This window comes from Pocillopora verrucosa, chromosome 1 (genome assembly GCF_036669915.1).
Source record: "Pocillopora verrucosa isolate sample1 chromosome 1, ASM3666991v2, whole genome shotgun sequence".
Lineage (NCBI taxonomy): Eukaryota > Metazoa > Cnidaria > Anthozoa > Scleractinia > Pocilloporidae > Pocillopora > Pocillopora verrucosa.
In genome coordinates this window covers 8,810,449-8,824,848 of record NC_089312.1, presented here as the reverse complement: position 1 = coordinate 8,824,848, position 14,400 = coordinate 8,810,449, and the positions used below count along the sequence as shown (strand labels likewise).

At 37.2% G+C, this 14,400-nt stretch overlaps 1 long non-coding RNA gene and 1 other non-coding gene across 2 annotated transcripts; both read right to left on the bottom strand.

Annotated features, from left to right (window-relative positions):
• Positions 1–1,475: 1,475 nt before the first annotated feature.
• Trnah-gug (transfer RNA histidin (anticodon GUG)) lies at positions 1,476–1,548 on the bottom strand. Its single transcript has one exon. It is a non-coding gene; the product is annotated as a tRNA-His (tRNA).
• A 9,126-nt stretch (positions 1,549–10,674) lies between these two features.
• Positions 10,675–13,965, bottom strand: LOC136282656 (uncharacterized). Its single transcript, XR_010718326.1, has 3 exons — positions 13,589–13,965; positions 11,973–12,016; positions 10,675–10,953 (listed from the first exon to the last, which is right to left on the bottom strand). It is a non-coding gene; the product is annotated as an uncharacterized lncRNA (long non-coding RNA).
• Between the last annotated feature and the right edge of the window lie 435 nt (positions 13,966–14,400).

Genomic DNA, 14,400 nt, shown 5'->3' with positions numbered 1-14,400 from the left:
TTTTTTTTAAGAGTCCCTAAAACTTTCTCTTTGTCATATTTCTCTTGTCATGTTCACAGGAGGGCAGCTTTTTTTTAATATCATCTCATGTTATTTCCCGTTTGTAAGACACTTTTTCGCGCTAAGGAAACTGAAATTAAACATTTAAGCTTGGTTTTAGTTTTACAACGACTAGCCTCAGAACTCTGGAATCATCTGTTTTTAACTCGTTGGTTTTAACTACTACAATGTGCTGTTGACACGTACGTCGACGTTCCACATTTTGTGAGAGCATTCACTGGGCATTAATTACAGAGACTATCTTGTAATTGTTTATGGCAAGGCCTTTTTCGATGAAATAAAGGCAGTTTGAAATTAAAAGAGTTCCTCTATATGTTTGGTAGTCTATGATATGTACATTTGTGTCCCGTTGCATTTTAACGATAAAAATTTCACAACTTCTTTTGTTGAACTGATGCCGGGGTTGCTCTCGCCTTCATAGTAACCAAAAGTTGGTTTCTTTGTTCTTCAGTGTGGCCGAGAAAACTTTTTTTCCCTTACTTTTCTGAGACTTTTTTAGTGCTGATATCGCTGTTTTTATTTTTAAATGACGTGCAAAGTCGAAGTTCAGTTTACGATGAGAAATTTTCCAAAGCAAAACGGCAGAAAAACAGAATTTTTGTCCTCGCGGAAAACATAGTCTTTCCGATGCAGATTGCATGTGTATGTTTCACTATAATGGTAAACTTGTTTGAGTAATTTATGGTGATGCAACAAAATCGCTCGGACCAATCAGAATCAGTTTTCCACGATGGGTGTTATTATTTATAGATAAAAATACAAGCGAATGCAAAGAGATCAGTAGGATAATGTCTGAAAAGTTTCAGTTTATCTAAAAATTCATTATATAGCCTTTTGTAAGCTTTAGATAACATTAATTGCCTTATTTTCATTGTCCGAATTGAAAACTATTTGTATATGATTGTAACCACATTATCAAAAGTGGCGGCAAGAAAATTTCTTACGGAGGAGGGGTTGGCTTGTGAAACTGAAGATGACTTCTGATACAATGTCGGACCACCGAGGGAGCAAATCACTGAGTGAACAGCAAGGATCGAAATGCACCAATCAGAGCTGTTCAAAAACAACCAATCACAGCAGAGCATCATGCTTTATAAGATCACGCATGACCAGTCGACCTCATCGCCTGAAGAAGACTAGCAGTATGTAGTCGGAACGTCGCGATCTACATCACACGTGACTACATCGTGAGACAAACGAAAAACTTAGCTTATTTAATGTCGAAATACTTAATTGCGCAGGTACATTACGTAAAACAGTCGTGGGTGAAGGGAGAGGGGAAAGGGATAAGCGAAAACCTGTTGCACGATGATATAAATATCTGTGTTGATCCAAAAACTCCTAGAAGTCTTGGATTGGAGAAATTCGAAGAGAATTTGGTCTTGTCATGAGCGTGGGACAAAGAAAAAATTCTGAGTCCCCATGAGGAATCGAACCTCAGACCTTCGGATTCCACGCTCCAATGCTCTACCACTGAGCCACAGAGACTCTACGGTGAACGAGGTCTATTACGAAGTTCATATGACACGCTTCCTGCATACTGCTAGGATCAGCAAAGTCTTGGATTATTTGCAAATGTAATATTTCTATCACAGAATTTTATCTTGACCATTTCCATCGCGAGTCTTGCTTGATTTTTAATAAAAATTAAACCTCCCGTCAAACCTAATCAAGCCACTTCATTTAAGGTGTTTCCTCGAGTAAGCACCGGAGCGCTATTGTAAAATTTCTGCTGAAAGGAGGGGCGTATATCGAAAGGAAGGCGCTTAATCAAGAAGGGAGCTTATTAACGAACTATTAACCTGTACTGATTCAGCTGTAGTTGAAACTTTAAAGGCAACAGAAACAGGTTTTCTTCGTATCTAAGAAATTAAGGGAGGAAATAGGCAAGTATTCAGTTATGATACAAGAATAGCCAATTGCTATCGACTACATAACTATCACACTAATCTTAAACAATTTACAATATTTTCCCAAGGTCTTAAAATTTGGAATTCTCTCCCAGTATCGATCACTGGTTTGACTAACTTTTTTACTGTAAAAAGAAAGATGATTCATTTTTTAATGAAATGAGTTCGGATTGGCCGAGCCGCACATCCACATCCATAACTTAATTACAAACATATTGACAACCGAGGTGGCCTCCCCTATAAGCCTGATGGTTTCTTGGAGGTCTCCTCACCCTACAACACTTTTAAACCTGTATAAATACTATATACTAAGTGGCTAATAAATGGAAATGATGATGATGAGGGGGGAGGGGGGTGCGGGCTTTATCGAGAGGCCGCTTAAAATGCTATAAAACGAGACTTTCTCCCGTCAGTAGTCATTTGGAGTTCTAAGCCTCATCTAACAGCGCACATCTAACTATCTAATGTGATTATTTCTTGTTTCCAGGGACTTGTCCCATAATCAGTTACAGAACTTAACCCTAGGAGTTTTCCCTCGATATCTCCGTGAACTGTAAGTACCAACTAACATAATCTTTATTCATTACCGTAACATCCACACGAGTGAGTCGAGGGCCTGAAACAGTCTTACGCAGAATTTCACTAATTCACCTGGAAAATGTAAAATCAGTCGAGAAAAACCAATCACGCGGCGATCAATTAAACGCCATCTAATTCTTCATCCACCTCTCCCCCCCTCCCCTCCTCACAAAATTTCAAACCTGTATAAGTACTATATCTTTAGTGGCTAATAAGTAGAAATGATGATTATGAGGGGAGGGGGGGGGCTTTATCGAGAGGCCGCTTAAAATGCTATAAAACGAGACTTTCTCCCGTTAGTAGTCATTTGGAGTTCTAAGCTTCATCTAACAGCTCACATCTAACTATCAGATAGCAGGATTTGTAGAACACCACCCGCTCACACTCTGAGAGAAAAAAAATCAATATTTGATATTTAGCTTAATGTGCCCTCTACTGTTATGTCTATCTCTTTTTGTCATCCGGATCCCCCCTTAGTCCTGATTTCGGTAAGTCATGCCCACGCATAAAGTTTACCAAGGGTGTGGAGTTTCAGCTCTTACCAATGTTCCCTTCAAACAGAGGAAGCTAGCGCATGCCACCTTTTTTATTCGAGGATAAAAGGCCTCGCACCAGGCACTGAAATGACTGGGCACGAGCTTCATCATTTCTTTCATTTCGACATGTCACCATACTTAGTTATTCTTCTCCTTTCGATACACATTGTGGTTACTGCGAACGAATGCAATAACTGGTTGTTTTTGTTGCTTTTGGGGCAATAACAAGTCAGTCAAAGAAATTAGTCTGCGGAAAACATGTGTTATGTTGAGTATGATTTAGTTATGTTCGCTCCTTGTATTAATTTAATTTAGGACCAAGCTTTGTTGAACTTAATAACAAGCTTGCTCATTGGTCTTAAAGACTCACCACTCTTCTATTAATATAGTCGAAACAATTTTTTCATTGATGGGAAAACTGCATGATTTCTATCAAGACAGCAAATGAAGCCTCTGCTCAGGCTTTGTTATTTATCAGCATCACAAGATCCAGTGGATGGAAGGTGGTCACTGGTTATAATTTCCCCGAGTTTCCATATCTGGGGTATTTTTGAGCAATCTAGGATAAATATTGAATGACTATAAAGTGAATTGTTTTAAAATATTTTCGACTTACCATATGATATGAGCTCTGGTCTGCAATAGATTTTGAGAAATTTATGATCGTCGGACGTCTCTCTCCTGCATGCATACGAACTGTGTGCAAAAAGTTAGAGCCTGGTCGTTGTTCTGGATTGTTGAATCCCGACAATTAAATTTGCCCGCAACCGACTCCTTTTTATGTGAAAAAACCGATAAATATGTATCGTATTTCTCGTTTGAGGTGTAAAAGCATATCAAAATGGTGTCAAAATGGTGATTTTTACGGAATTTTGTAGTTTTTAGAGCTAAACTTTATTGAACGGAGAATTTCCGAGGCGATTGCTGATTGTAAGCATTCATGGGCTCAAGAGTATATACATTTGATATCCTCTTGACTGGATTTAACTATCGCTAGAAATGATAACCACAAAATCCGTTTTCTTTATTTGCGCGATCTTGGGACCTCAGACCGTTACGCTAAACTTTTAAAATTGTCCCTAAAAAATCTCTCTTGAACGACGTCAGCCTTGAAAACTGAAGATAATTCTCTGTTCGACAACTTGGAAACTAAAAGATTTTATATAAAATAGTGGAAAAGGCCAATTAGCTCAATGAACTTCAATTTAAAAGACAAAAGTTGCACTACATGGAAAATTTGAACATGGTTTGTGCCGCAGTTAAATAAGAAGTCTCCTTGATAGGGGCAAATTAAAAGGCATCATAAAATAACTGAGATAAAAGCCCAAAGGGGCAAAAAATTACTTCAGGGCAGTAAACGATGAGAGATGCTCAACTTAGGTGATTTACAGTGCAACGCAAAACTAACTTTCTTTCGATAAATCGCCGAGATATCTTACCGAAAATATCGTTTCAGCGATATGACAAACAGCGCACAGTACGTTATCGCGATTTATATGTTGCTCAAACAAAATATCACTTGAACCCGGTAAAGAACCTGAAACACATGCACTGCTACACGGAGCCCCGAGTAATTCTTGGTCTTATTGACAATATTTAGATACCGATTGGAACGAATCCAGAGAGCTTTTCAGGGTAAATGGAAATTTGAATCGACGACCAGAATTTTATAACTTACTCGAATATATGATGATGATATGATATTAATAGTGTTACCGTGGCGTCATAATGTTTATCGTAGAATAGTATATCAAACTTGATTAGTAAACGATTAGTTGAGTTAGTGAACGCACGTGTTTGGATATTCTCCTGAGTACTAAAGCCGTTAATGTCGGTGCGTGAATTCCTTTTACATTGTTTCGCTTTTCAATATCCTGTTACATTTCTAAGTACATCGAATCAGTTAGCGTTTTGTGATCTATTTTCAGTTGACCTTTTGCTTTATATGGAAAATAAAAAGATGAAGTAAACGAGTGCGACAACGAGCGTTTATTGAGTATATCAGAAACAATCACAAATAGGAAAGAATTCGAAATGATGAATTCAGTTCGATTTGAATAATCTCTAGTAAATTAAGTATATTTAAATTATTTTCCCATCTTTATGACTATCTCAGAAATAAGTTCGGGTGCAGTACGAATATAAACTGACAGTGACATACATCGCAAGATTGGACCAACTTTTAAAAGTTTGACTTCTTAACATCCACCAAAGTTTTGGAGGCCATTTATATTCGTGCAAGTGTTTCTCACATTTTTACTGACTGCCATTTATCTAGCTACGCATTTGAATGGAAGTGATTTGATTTTATAGGTTAGAGAATTCAAACAGCCGGCAACTCCATCGTCATTCATAATACATTTGTTTTTAAATTGTGGCTGATTGAGACTGGTTCTTACCGAAATATTAGTTGCAGTCCCTTGTTTGCTTTAATCAGCAATCCGGCGAAAAGACTAGCTGATTCTTAGAATTTGTCCGTCAGGACTGCTTCGGTGTTGTAAACTAGCCAAGGGCTGAGGAAGGTTTTAAAAAATTAGAAAGCATAGGGTTTAATTTAATTTTACAAAGCAAGAGTCTATAATCTCTTTCTCAAAGACATGTGTCACTTGATTCAGTGAGGGCGCGAGTTGATATAAACCCACTGTGACTGACTCTACCATATGCTAGGCACCGAAAACATTCTAAAGAGAGAAAGAATGGAATATTTTCCAACCATTTACCATGAAGGAAGCCATTTAACATTTTCAGAGTGTGCGTCTAGGCGAAAGTTATAAAAGTGAGATTTACTTCACAGTGATTATAGTTGGACACATGGAGACTGCATGGTTTTTCCAGTCCGCAGATCCAAAGATTTACTCGGGATCCTAAACTGTTTACGACTAGCAGTAAAAACAGTGAGATATGAAAGACCTTGAACTCGTTTGACAGTTAATGATGCGCTGTTTTCATTGAAGGGTTTAGTTTGGTTTATGTAAATTCAATTGGATGTAAACTCCGATTTCTTACTGTATGGCGACGGAAAACGCCGAGCGTTTCAGTTCATGCGATAAGGAGCTTTAGTAAATGGTTGTGACTTTTTTTTTTCTGTGGAACGAATCCGATTGACAGGTTAAAAGTGTTTTGGCGACTCTTTTGCTTACTATTTCACCATTGGCAAAAACCGCTGATGCCAAACATTGGGGCATTTTTGAGATGCCATAAGTAGTCCTAGAAAAATGACGAGAATTTGCCTCATATAACCTGCTCGAGTGTCCGTGGCCACATGATGTCGCTTTTGTGACGATCTGAATACTCGGTTCCGGGCTAGCAGGTACTCCAAATTACCTGAGCGCTACCGCAGTTTTCTTTTAAGACTTAGGAGATTATTCTCTTTTTTTCTATTTCTCTCATCAAAGTCACAACGGGACAGTTTTTGTACCAACACCTCATGTTGTTTGCCGTTTTCAGTCACTGTGTCGCGCTAAGGATATTGAAATTAAACATTGGAGTTTGGCCTAAGTTTAACAACGATCAGCATCGGGGCTCTGGAATTTTCGTTGGTTATTTCCGTAGGAAAAATAGCAGAAAAAGAGACCTTTTACTTCCCAGATGAAAAAATTCTTTGCGACGCAGACTGCGCGGATATGTGGCGTTATCGTGATATACTGAACTCGCTAGGACCAATTAGAATCAGTTTTTCATGTTGAGTATATATTTAACGATAGATAAACAAAATAACCCACGTACCAGAGAATGAACACAGGTCCATAACACAATGTCTGAAAAGCTTCAGTTTATCTAAAAATTCATACTGAATTTAATCTTTTGTGAGCTTTGGATTGTAGAAATACTTATTTGTGCATTCATGTAACACAGTCGTGGGTGAGGTGGGAGGTGGGAGGGGGAAGAGAGATAAACGAAAGCCGGCTGGTCCACATCCTGCACGATGACATCAAAATCTGCGTTAAATCACAAATTCAGAGAAGTCTTGAATTACTTGGAAATGTAATACTTCTATCAAAGAAGTTTATCTTGACTTGATGCATCGCGAGTCCCTCTTGATTCTCGATAAAAATCCCTTCCGTCAAACCTAAGTAACCAATTTTATTTAACGCATTTCCTCGAGTAATCGCCGGGCGCTTCTTCAAAATTTCGGATGAACGGAGGGGCGCTTATTGGAAGGAGGGCCCTCAATCGAGGGGGCACTTATTAAGAAACTAATAACCTGTAGCGATTCAGCTGTAGTTGAAGCTTACAAAGTACTAGATAATAATGTGGCAATAAACAGGTTTCTTCGAATATGGAAATATATTATTAAACACCCGAATAATTTAGGGTTGCAATTACGGCAAGATCCTCCCGGCTATTAACTGAAAAACTAGTAGTAAACAATATAGAAAGAAGAGGTGATACAAATCAAAGGGAGAGGATTCAGCGAAACAGTTTTATTTGCGTCAAGAGATAAAAGTTAAATTTAAAGGGCTTCCAAGCAATCTTTGAAACATGACTATCATGACGATGTTTTCTTCAAAAACAATCAGTGATCATAAGGAAAGTAATGGTCACTTCCATCGGCGATTAGTCCACGTGGATTTACCTCTGTTCAGTTTCAAGTGACAAAGAAAGTAAGTCTAAGTAAATTCAAATGTATCCTCTAAAGTTGTGAGAGTTCGTTTGCAATGACGTGTGCAAATCTTGTCTTTCTTCCACCGAAAAACTGAAGTAACATGAAACACTTAAGGGGATTTAATGCTGCGTTCATGTCATTGAACTTCCTCGGTTTCTGTTGTGAAATTTATAATAGAAATGTCCAAAATTTAGCGGACTTGCAAAGACTCAACGAAAGTGTATTTATAGCAGATCGTGGACCTCAAATCATTGCTTGGCGTTTTTAGTTGGTTCGTTTAAAACGAACCAACTGTTTTGCCGAATTCAGAAAGAAAATTTAATTGACTGTAATTGTGAAGAAGTACCTAGTGTTTTTATTTTTTCTCAGTTGCTTTTTGAGAAGGATCATTAAATTACAAACGATTGTTAGGCCCCGTGACAACCCATTTAACGACTCATAATTTGCTACCACAAAATTCATTTCGAAACCAATTTTTTAAAAGAATCCAAAGTGATTTTGGAGAGAGAGAGAGAGAGAGAGAGAGAGAGAGAGAGAGAGAGAGAGAGAGAGAGAGAGAGCCAGAAGAAAGCTCAGCAGTAGAAGTTTTCAATCACCCGTCCATATACCCCTATACGCAAAGCGCATCAAGGTCGTAATTCACCATATTTTCGGCACTGATCCATTTTGATTGCAACAAACAAATTTGCAACTTGAATAGCCCGTTGCTATTGCACTATTGTACAATGTGATAGTACTGATCATTCTTGCCTCTCCGAAAAATACGCTGAAATAATAATTTGTCACATTTAGCAAATAGGGAACTTTCGTGACATTTGCCGTTTCCAACATTGGTTACTTTAAATCATCATAAAAAAATAACAGAAGGTGATTCTGGACTCAAGTTCGCTTTATTTTATTGCCAAAAGATTGTTCTACCTACAGTATAATTTTGAGCGAAATTGATAAAAGTTAAGTTGCGAATTTTATTGTCCAAACTTACAAAACGCAAAAAGGGCCTTTTTCGCATTCTGAAAGCTTTCATCGACTTGAAAAGTCAAATACATGCACGGAAGATTTTTTAAAGTCTTGATAACTTAGATTTAAAAGGTTGTGGTGGCGGAGGGAATTGAGTGGCGTATAAATGGTAAGTCAATAGCTTCAGTTTGGCGAAAAAAATAAATTAATAGCTTTTAAATTGGCTAATACCACGATACAGGGCACTTTCTGGACCTCACAAACACAAATAACGAGCTGTTTCAGTGAGGATTAGATGGTATTTGTGAATTGCTCGCATGCAGACAGGTTGGGTTATCAAGCTTTGTCATAGGGGTTGTCAAAAGTTACCACACAAAAACAGTTGATCTATCATCAAAAGAGGGAAAAGTCATGAAAGTGCCCTAATTTTCTTCTAGAGAGAGAGAGAGAAAGAATTAATAAATTATTTATCGGCTAAACATTTGCTTATAAAAGCTGCTTGGCGCACAAGGCGACTCAACACGCAACGGATTGGATACCTCCCGCTGTGAGCGGGCCAGACGGGAGAATACTGTCCACTCTCGGTACCAATCAAATCCCACGATTTGTAGAATACCGCCCGCTTACGCTTTGAGAAAAAACAATATCTGATCTTACGTGTTAGCTTAAAGTGCACGCTCCTGTTATGTCTATCGCTTTTTGTCATCCGGATCCACCCTTAGTCCTGTTACTAGAAAGATTACACTTCTCTGAAAGTTGTTTCACTATTTTAAGACTAGACCACTTTCAGCGTATCAGCATTTAATTAACTTAGCTACGCATTCCATCTGAGAACGCAGTTAATTAGTACAATTTTGGCTCCAAATGTGAAGCATCGCTAATTCGACTATCATACAGGTGATCATTATCAAACTCACCCCGATCCATATACAAAGAAAGATAAAATTTTTTTCAATATCTTTATTCAATCAATCCATCTCAAAACAAGGTTTGTCACAAATATAACAATAATTGAATTCTACTAAATTTACCCACAATGCCTTAACATTTTCATTTTCTGGAAAAGCAATTTTGTTTCCCAACCTAATTTTCACTGCTTTGTTGGAGAGGTATAAGACAGCCCACCTCTCACGATGTTGTGGTCCCTTCACAGACAATAAAGAGAGGGGTCAAAAGCTTTTCCTGTAGCTTTTAAAATGGTGTCTACCTCAACACCAATCTTTTCAACCAGTTCACTGATTCCATATACATCACCAAGGAAAAGCTGTGCAAACTTTTGGGAGCCACACACATGTACAGAGTCAAGAGAACCTCGCTTGACAGGGTACATACATGTGTATCTTGAATGGATTAGCTCATACACCTCAGAAATGCCAATGTCAAAGCAATTTATTGTGATACTGTACTTTCTACTAATCCTTTGGCAGACGGTAAAGAGAGGGGTCAAAAGTTTTCCTTTAAAAATGGTGTCCACCTCAACACCAATCTTTTGAATCTATTCTCTTATTCTATATACATCACCTAAGAAAAGCTGTGGAAGCTGTTGAGAGCCACACACATGTACAGAGTCAAGAGAACCTCTCTTGACAGTGTAGATACATGTACATTTTGAATGGATTAGCACTCACACTTCAGGAACGCTTATCAAAGCAAATTGTTGTGACACTGTACTTTCTTTCCTGTCTATGTCTCATCATAACTGAACCCCCTAGTTAACCCATTCACGAACTACTAATGATGTACTAAATTACTTCCTTACCACAATTTCCACTTATTTATTTTGGTGCTATATCAGTATTCCTGCTGGAAATTCCCGTATGTCGCATTTTCACTTCTTGTGAGCTTCTGTGAACGGTTTGAAATTGTATGCAGAAGTCGCGTATCAATCACTCAGGGAGTAATTGAGTTAACGAAAGAAAAAAAAGCATTGTGCATTCCAACAATGTGCTCATGTTAATGATTTTTGTTGATTACATTGAGAAGTTTGTTACACGATTTGACTGCTACACGCTGGCACTTTAGGAAAGTCTAATTTATGAAATACTTATTGAGAACAGCACAAAAAATTCCATAATGAAGCCCTTGCGATTAAAATTTTGTTAAAAGTTACGAAAGATAGAAGGAATCAATGGCTACCAAGACGGTTCCTGGTCAATGAAATTGATTAACTCTTTATTAATCATTCATTTTCCATAGCAAATAACAGCATACAATTGAGCTGGCGGTCTCACAATAAAGGTTTCCACTACACATAAATCAAACTCTTGTTGAATTCATGATGATGTTCATGAGGATGCCTCAGTTCCTAAAAGAAAAAAGCCACACTGATTCACAAAGGATTATTAAATAACACCAGATACATAAGGAAATAGAATTCTGTTTCTTTAAATCCTTACTGCATTTTTAAAGAAAAACACATATGCACCAGTAGCTTTTGAGGTAACAAAAATAGATGCAAGTTGTTGATATGAAACTGAAGCTAAATAGGAAGTGACCTGAGATACCTTAGGTATATTTCAGTTCAAATCAATCATTGAACTCTGCAGCCATCTGTTGGACAAAATTACCATGCACTCTTGTTAACATTAATATCATCATATTATTCCTTGAGAAAAAGCCCCTACTAAATGATCAAGAGAAACATTATTGGTTTGATTGTAACTTCCTTCTGAACATAATAATACATACAGCATATAAAATGAAAATAGCAAATCAAAACATAGCACTAATTCTCAAGCTAGTAGACTCAAAATTTTTCTAATCTCCTCACACAGAGAAGAAAACCACATGTGCATAAACCAAATTATAATAATAATAAAACCAACAACACATAGATTGGTGCAAAATTTGTATTTCAATTTTCTTGGGGTGAAAATATCTTTTACACCATAATTTTTTATTTAAACCAATATTATGATACAAAATAAAAATTATAAGTCTCCACCATCATTTCCAGTTACTATAGACAGCCATAGTGTTTCTTATTCCAACAATTACTTGCATTGGCCACCTTCTTATTTTGAATTGAATTACAAAGAAGCCTTTAAGTAAGTATGCATGAAATTTTAATATCGCTTGTGACCAATTTGATAAATCACAAACTGTCATTTTACTCCATGTTGTCAAATCCTTCATGAAATGACTGGAATGAAGAACATTCACTGTCAGAAAAAAATGAATGGAATACACTCATTTTTACAAAACAAGAAGCTGTCTGCCTTTTTGTTATAATATGTTTATAATATAAAACATGCCCTCTGAATCATGTTTAATTAGATTTATTTTAAATTCACAGGTAAAAACAATGGTGTACATAATTTTTACCTTGATTTTTCTTCCATAACTGCCAGGACAATGCAGCCAAAAAACTGCAAATATAAAAGAAAATAGCATTGTTTGGTTTACTGTTTAGGTAAAAGGGAATTAGTACACAAGCTGGCTTAGAGGCAAGATGCAGCTCTACCACCCAGCTATACACAATTCAACAAAATGCAACAAAAGTCTTAGTCAGTCATTAAATCAGCTAGTTTATTTAAATTGGCTAAATTTCACTCCTAGTGAAGAATATCAAGTCTACAAGTCAAAGAAAACTTTGAAATTGAATACCTCTAAAGATACATGTAGGAGGCAGTCATTTTGATGGTCTTAACACTTTAACCTCTAAGAGTGACTGGCATTTAATTTCTCATCACAATATCAGCCCCAAATCACATATTAAGGTAATGAGAATAAAGGAAATGGTCACCATTTAAAGAAGCTCTGGATTATGAAACAAATTCTCCTCATCAGCACCTTAGGGAATGTATAGGGAACAGTATGGAGAAGATGCATACTGATGTAAGGGTGGAAATGGTTAACAAAACTTGATGTTGTTAGGGAAGAAACCAAACTTTTATTACCAGGCAGTACGATCATCATAGGAAGAATGCATGCACAACATCTTAAATTCCCAATTTTTCTCCCTAGTTGTAAAGTGTATTCTCTCTGCTTTACAAAGACAGTAAACTGTTAACTTCTCACCTGAGAGAAAATATATGAACTGCCAGCAGACCAAAAGACTGATATATAAAGGTATTTCATGTAGCAGCTTAATTATCATGCTTTTAGCTCAGGTTCTTACACTGATCCAGAATGGCAACTTTTTCTCCCACACCTGCTTTCTTGCTGTAGTCAACAGAAGGGACTGATAAAACACTCAGGTCATCATGGTATGATCCAAGACATTTTTTTTCTCTTCTCATTTTACTTCAAGACAGTGATGTTAATGATATTTATAAGGTATTGACATTGAATAAATGTCTGTGAATCAGACTCAAGATCACCAGCCAGTTGATGCATATTAACAGAAAAGAGGATATTCGGGGAACCTTCAACACAGCCATCATTAACATGGTACATGTACCTAAAACAGTTATGCTTCAGAGGCCAAACAGGTTTATAGAAGAAACCAAAGGAGGAGGAACCTTAGGGACTACTCATTGAGTGCACTCCTTCCTTGAATTCCTCCAGCAAAGCATTCTTAAAAGATAATTAAGGATTAAAAAGATGATATCAAATTACTATAGAGACGCTTGCAGAATATGTAAGTTTGGCTCACCTAGCCCCTGGTTGCAAGGCGAAGGATTAACAAATAAATATTGTCTAACTATGTATGCATTTACACAAAGTATTTTCTTGGTCTAATTTGCCTTTTTCTAACTCTTGGTCTTCTGACAAACAATTTTCAGGTACATGTAAGTTCGTCTACATTCCCAGCTGAGATGACAAGTCCTATAGTGCATTGATTGGAACGTTTTTATTTCAATCACTTTGTTCTTCGATACTTCAAATTCACCTGCACGATAAATCGAAGGAAATGACCTATAATTTTCTCATTTAAATCTCAAGGGGTTAATTAGCTTCCTCATTGTAATGTTGTGCGAAAATTTCAACGTGCTTACCTGAAGCACATGTTGCACGGACATGCATGTAACTTTTCCTCAGAAACTTTTGAGACTTTCCATTGATATCAGACGACATAATTACTCTTTGTCCAAGTCATCCAATAACCTTCCATCCAAAGAAGTGGCATGAACTACACAAGTGTAAACTTTTCATTAAAAGGACAACACCGTTGGCTTTTGGACTCCGTTCGTCCCCAACATCGTCTTAGCCCAACACCAACCGACGTGGCGTGTTTACGGTTAGTTCTCTAGTGGCGTTGCTCGCCCTTTTAGCTATTTTGTTTGTTTTTTTGTTTTTTTAACAAGCCTTTTTGTTTTTCATGATATGCCTTTCTTACCCTCTTTGAACGACACACTAATCAAACTAACCAAGCCTTTAGCATCCTGGCCTCAAGAGACAACAGTCTGGAATCTGGAATGAACTTGGGGATTTAGAGGACTTTGGTACAGTGGAACACAGAGCTGCACAGAGGGAAACGATGATCGTTAGTGGCTGGTTACCACCAAAACTGCGTTTTTTGATTCCGCAAAAGAATTTGCGTAAAGACTAACCACGTATTCCAAATCTAGACAGATATTTGAAGGTTTTCTAAAAAAATTACAAATATCAAAATTACTTCAGGTCTTTGGAAGGAACATCAAACAGTAGCAACTTTAAATTAGAAGCAAATCCCTATTTTCAAAGGAAGTTACCGGAATCCGCCCCCAACACACATTCGGAATAACTTGACACATCATCTAGGCCGTCACGTCATGACCGTCAGTGCTTTTTTGGATTTAGACTATCCGAATCGTCTCGGATTTTCTTG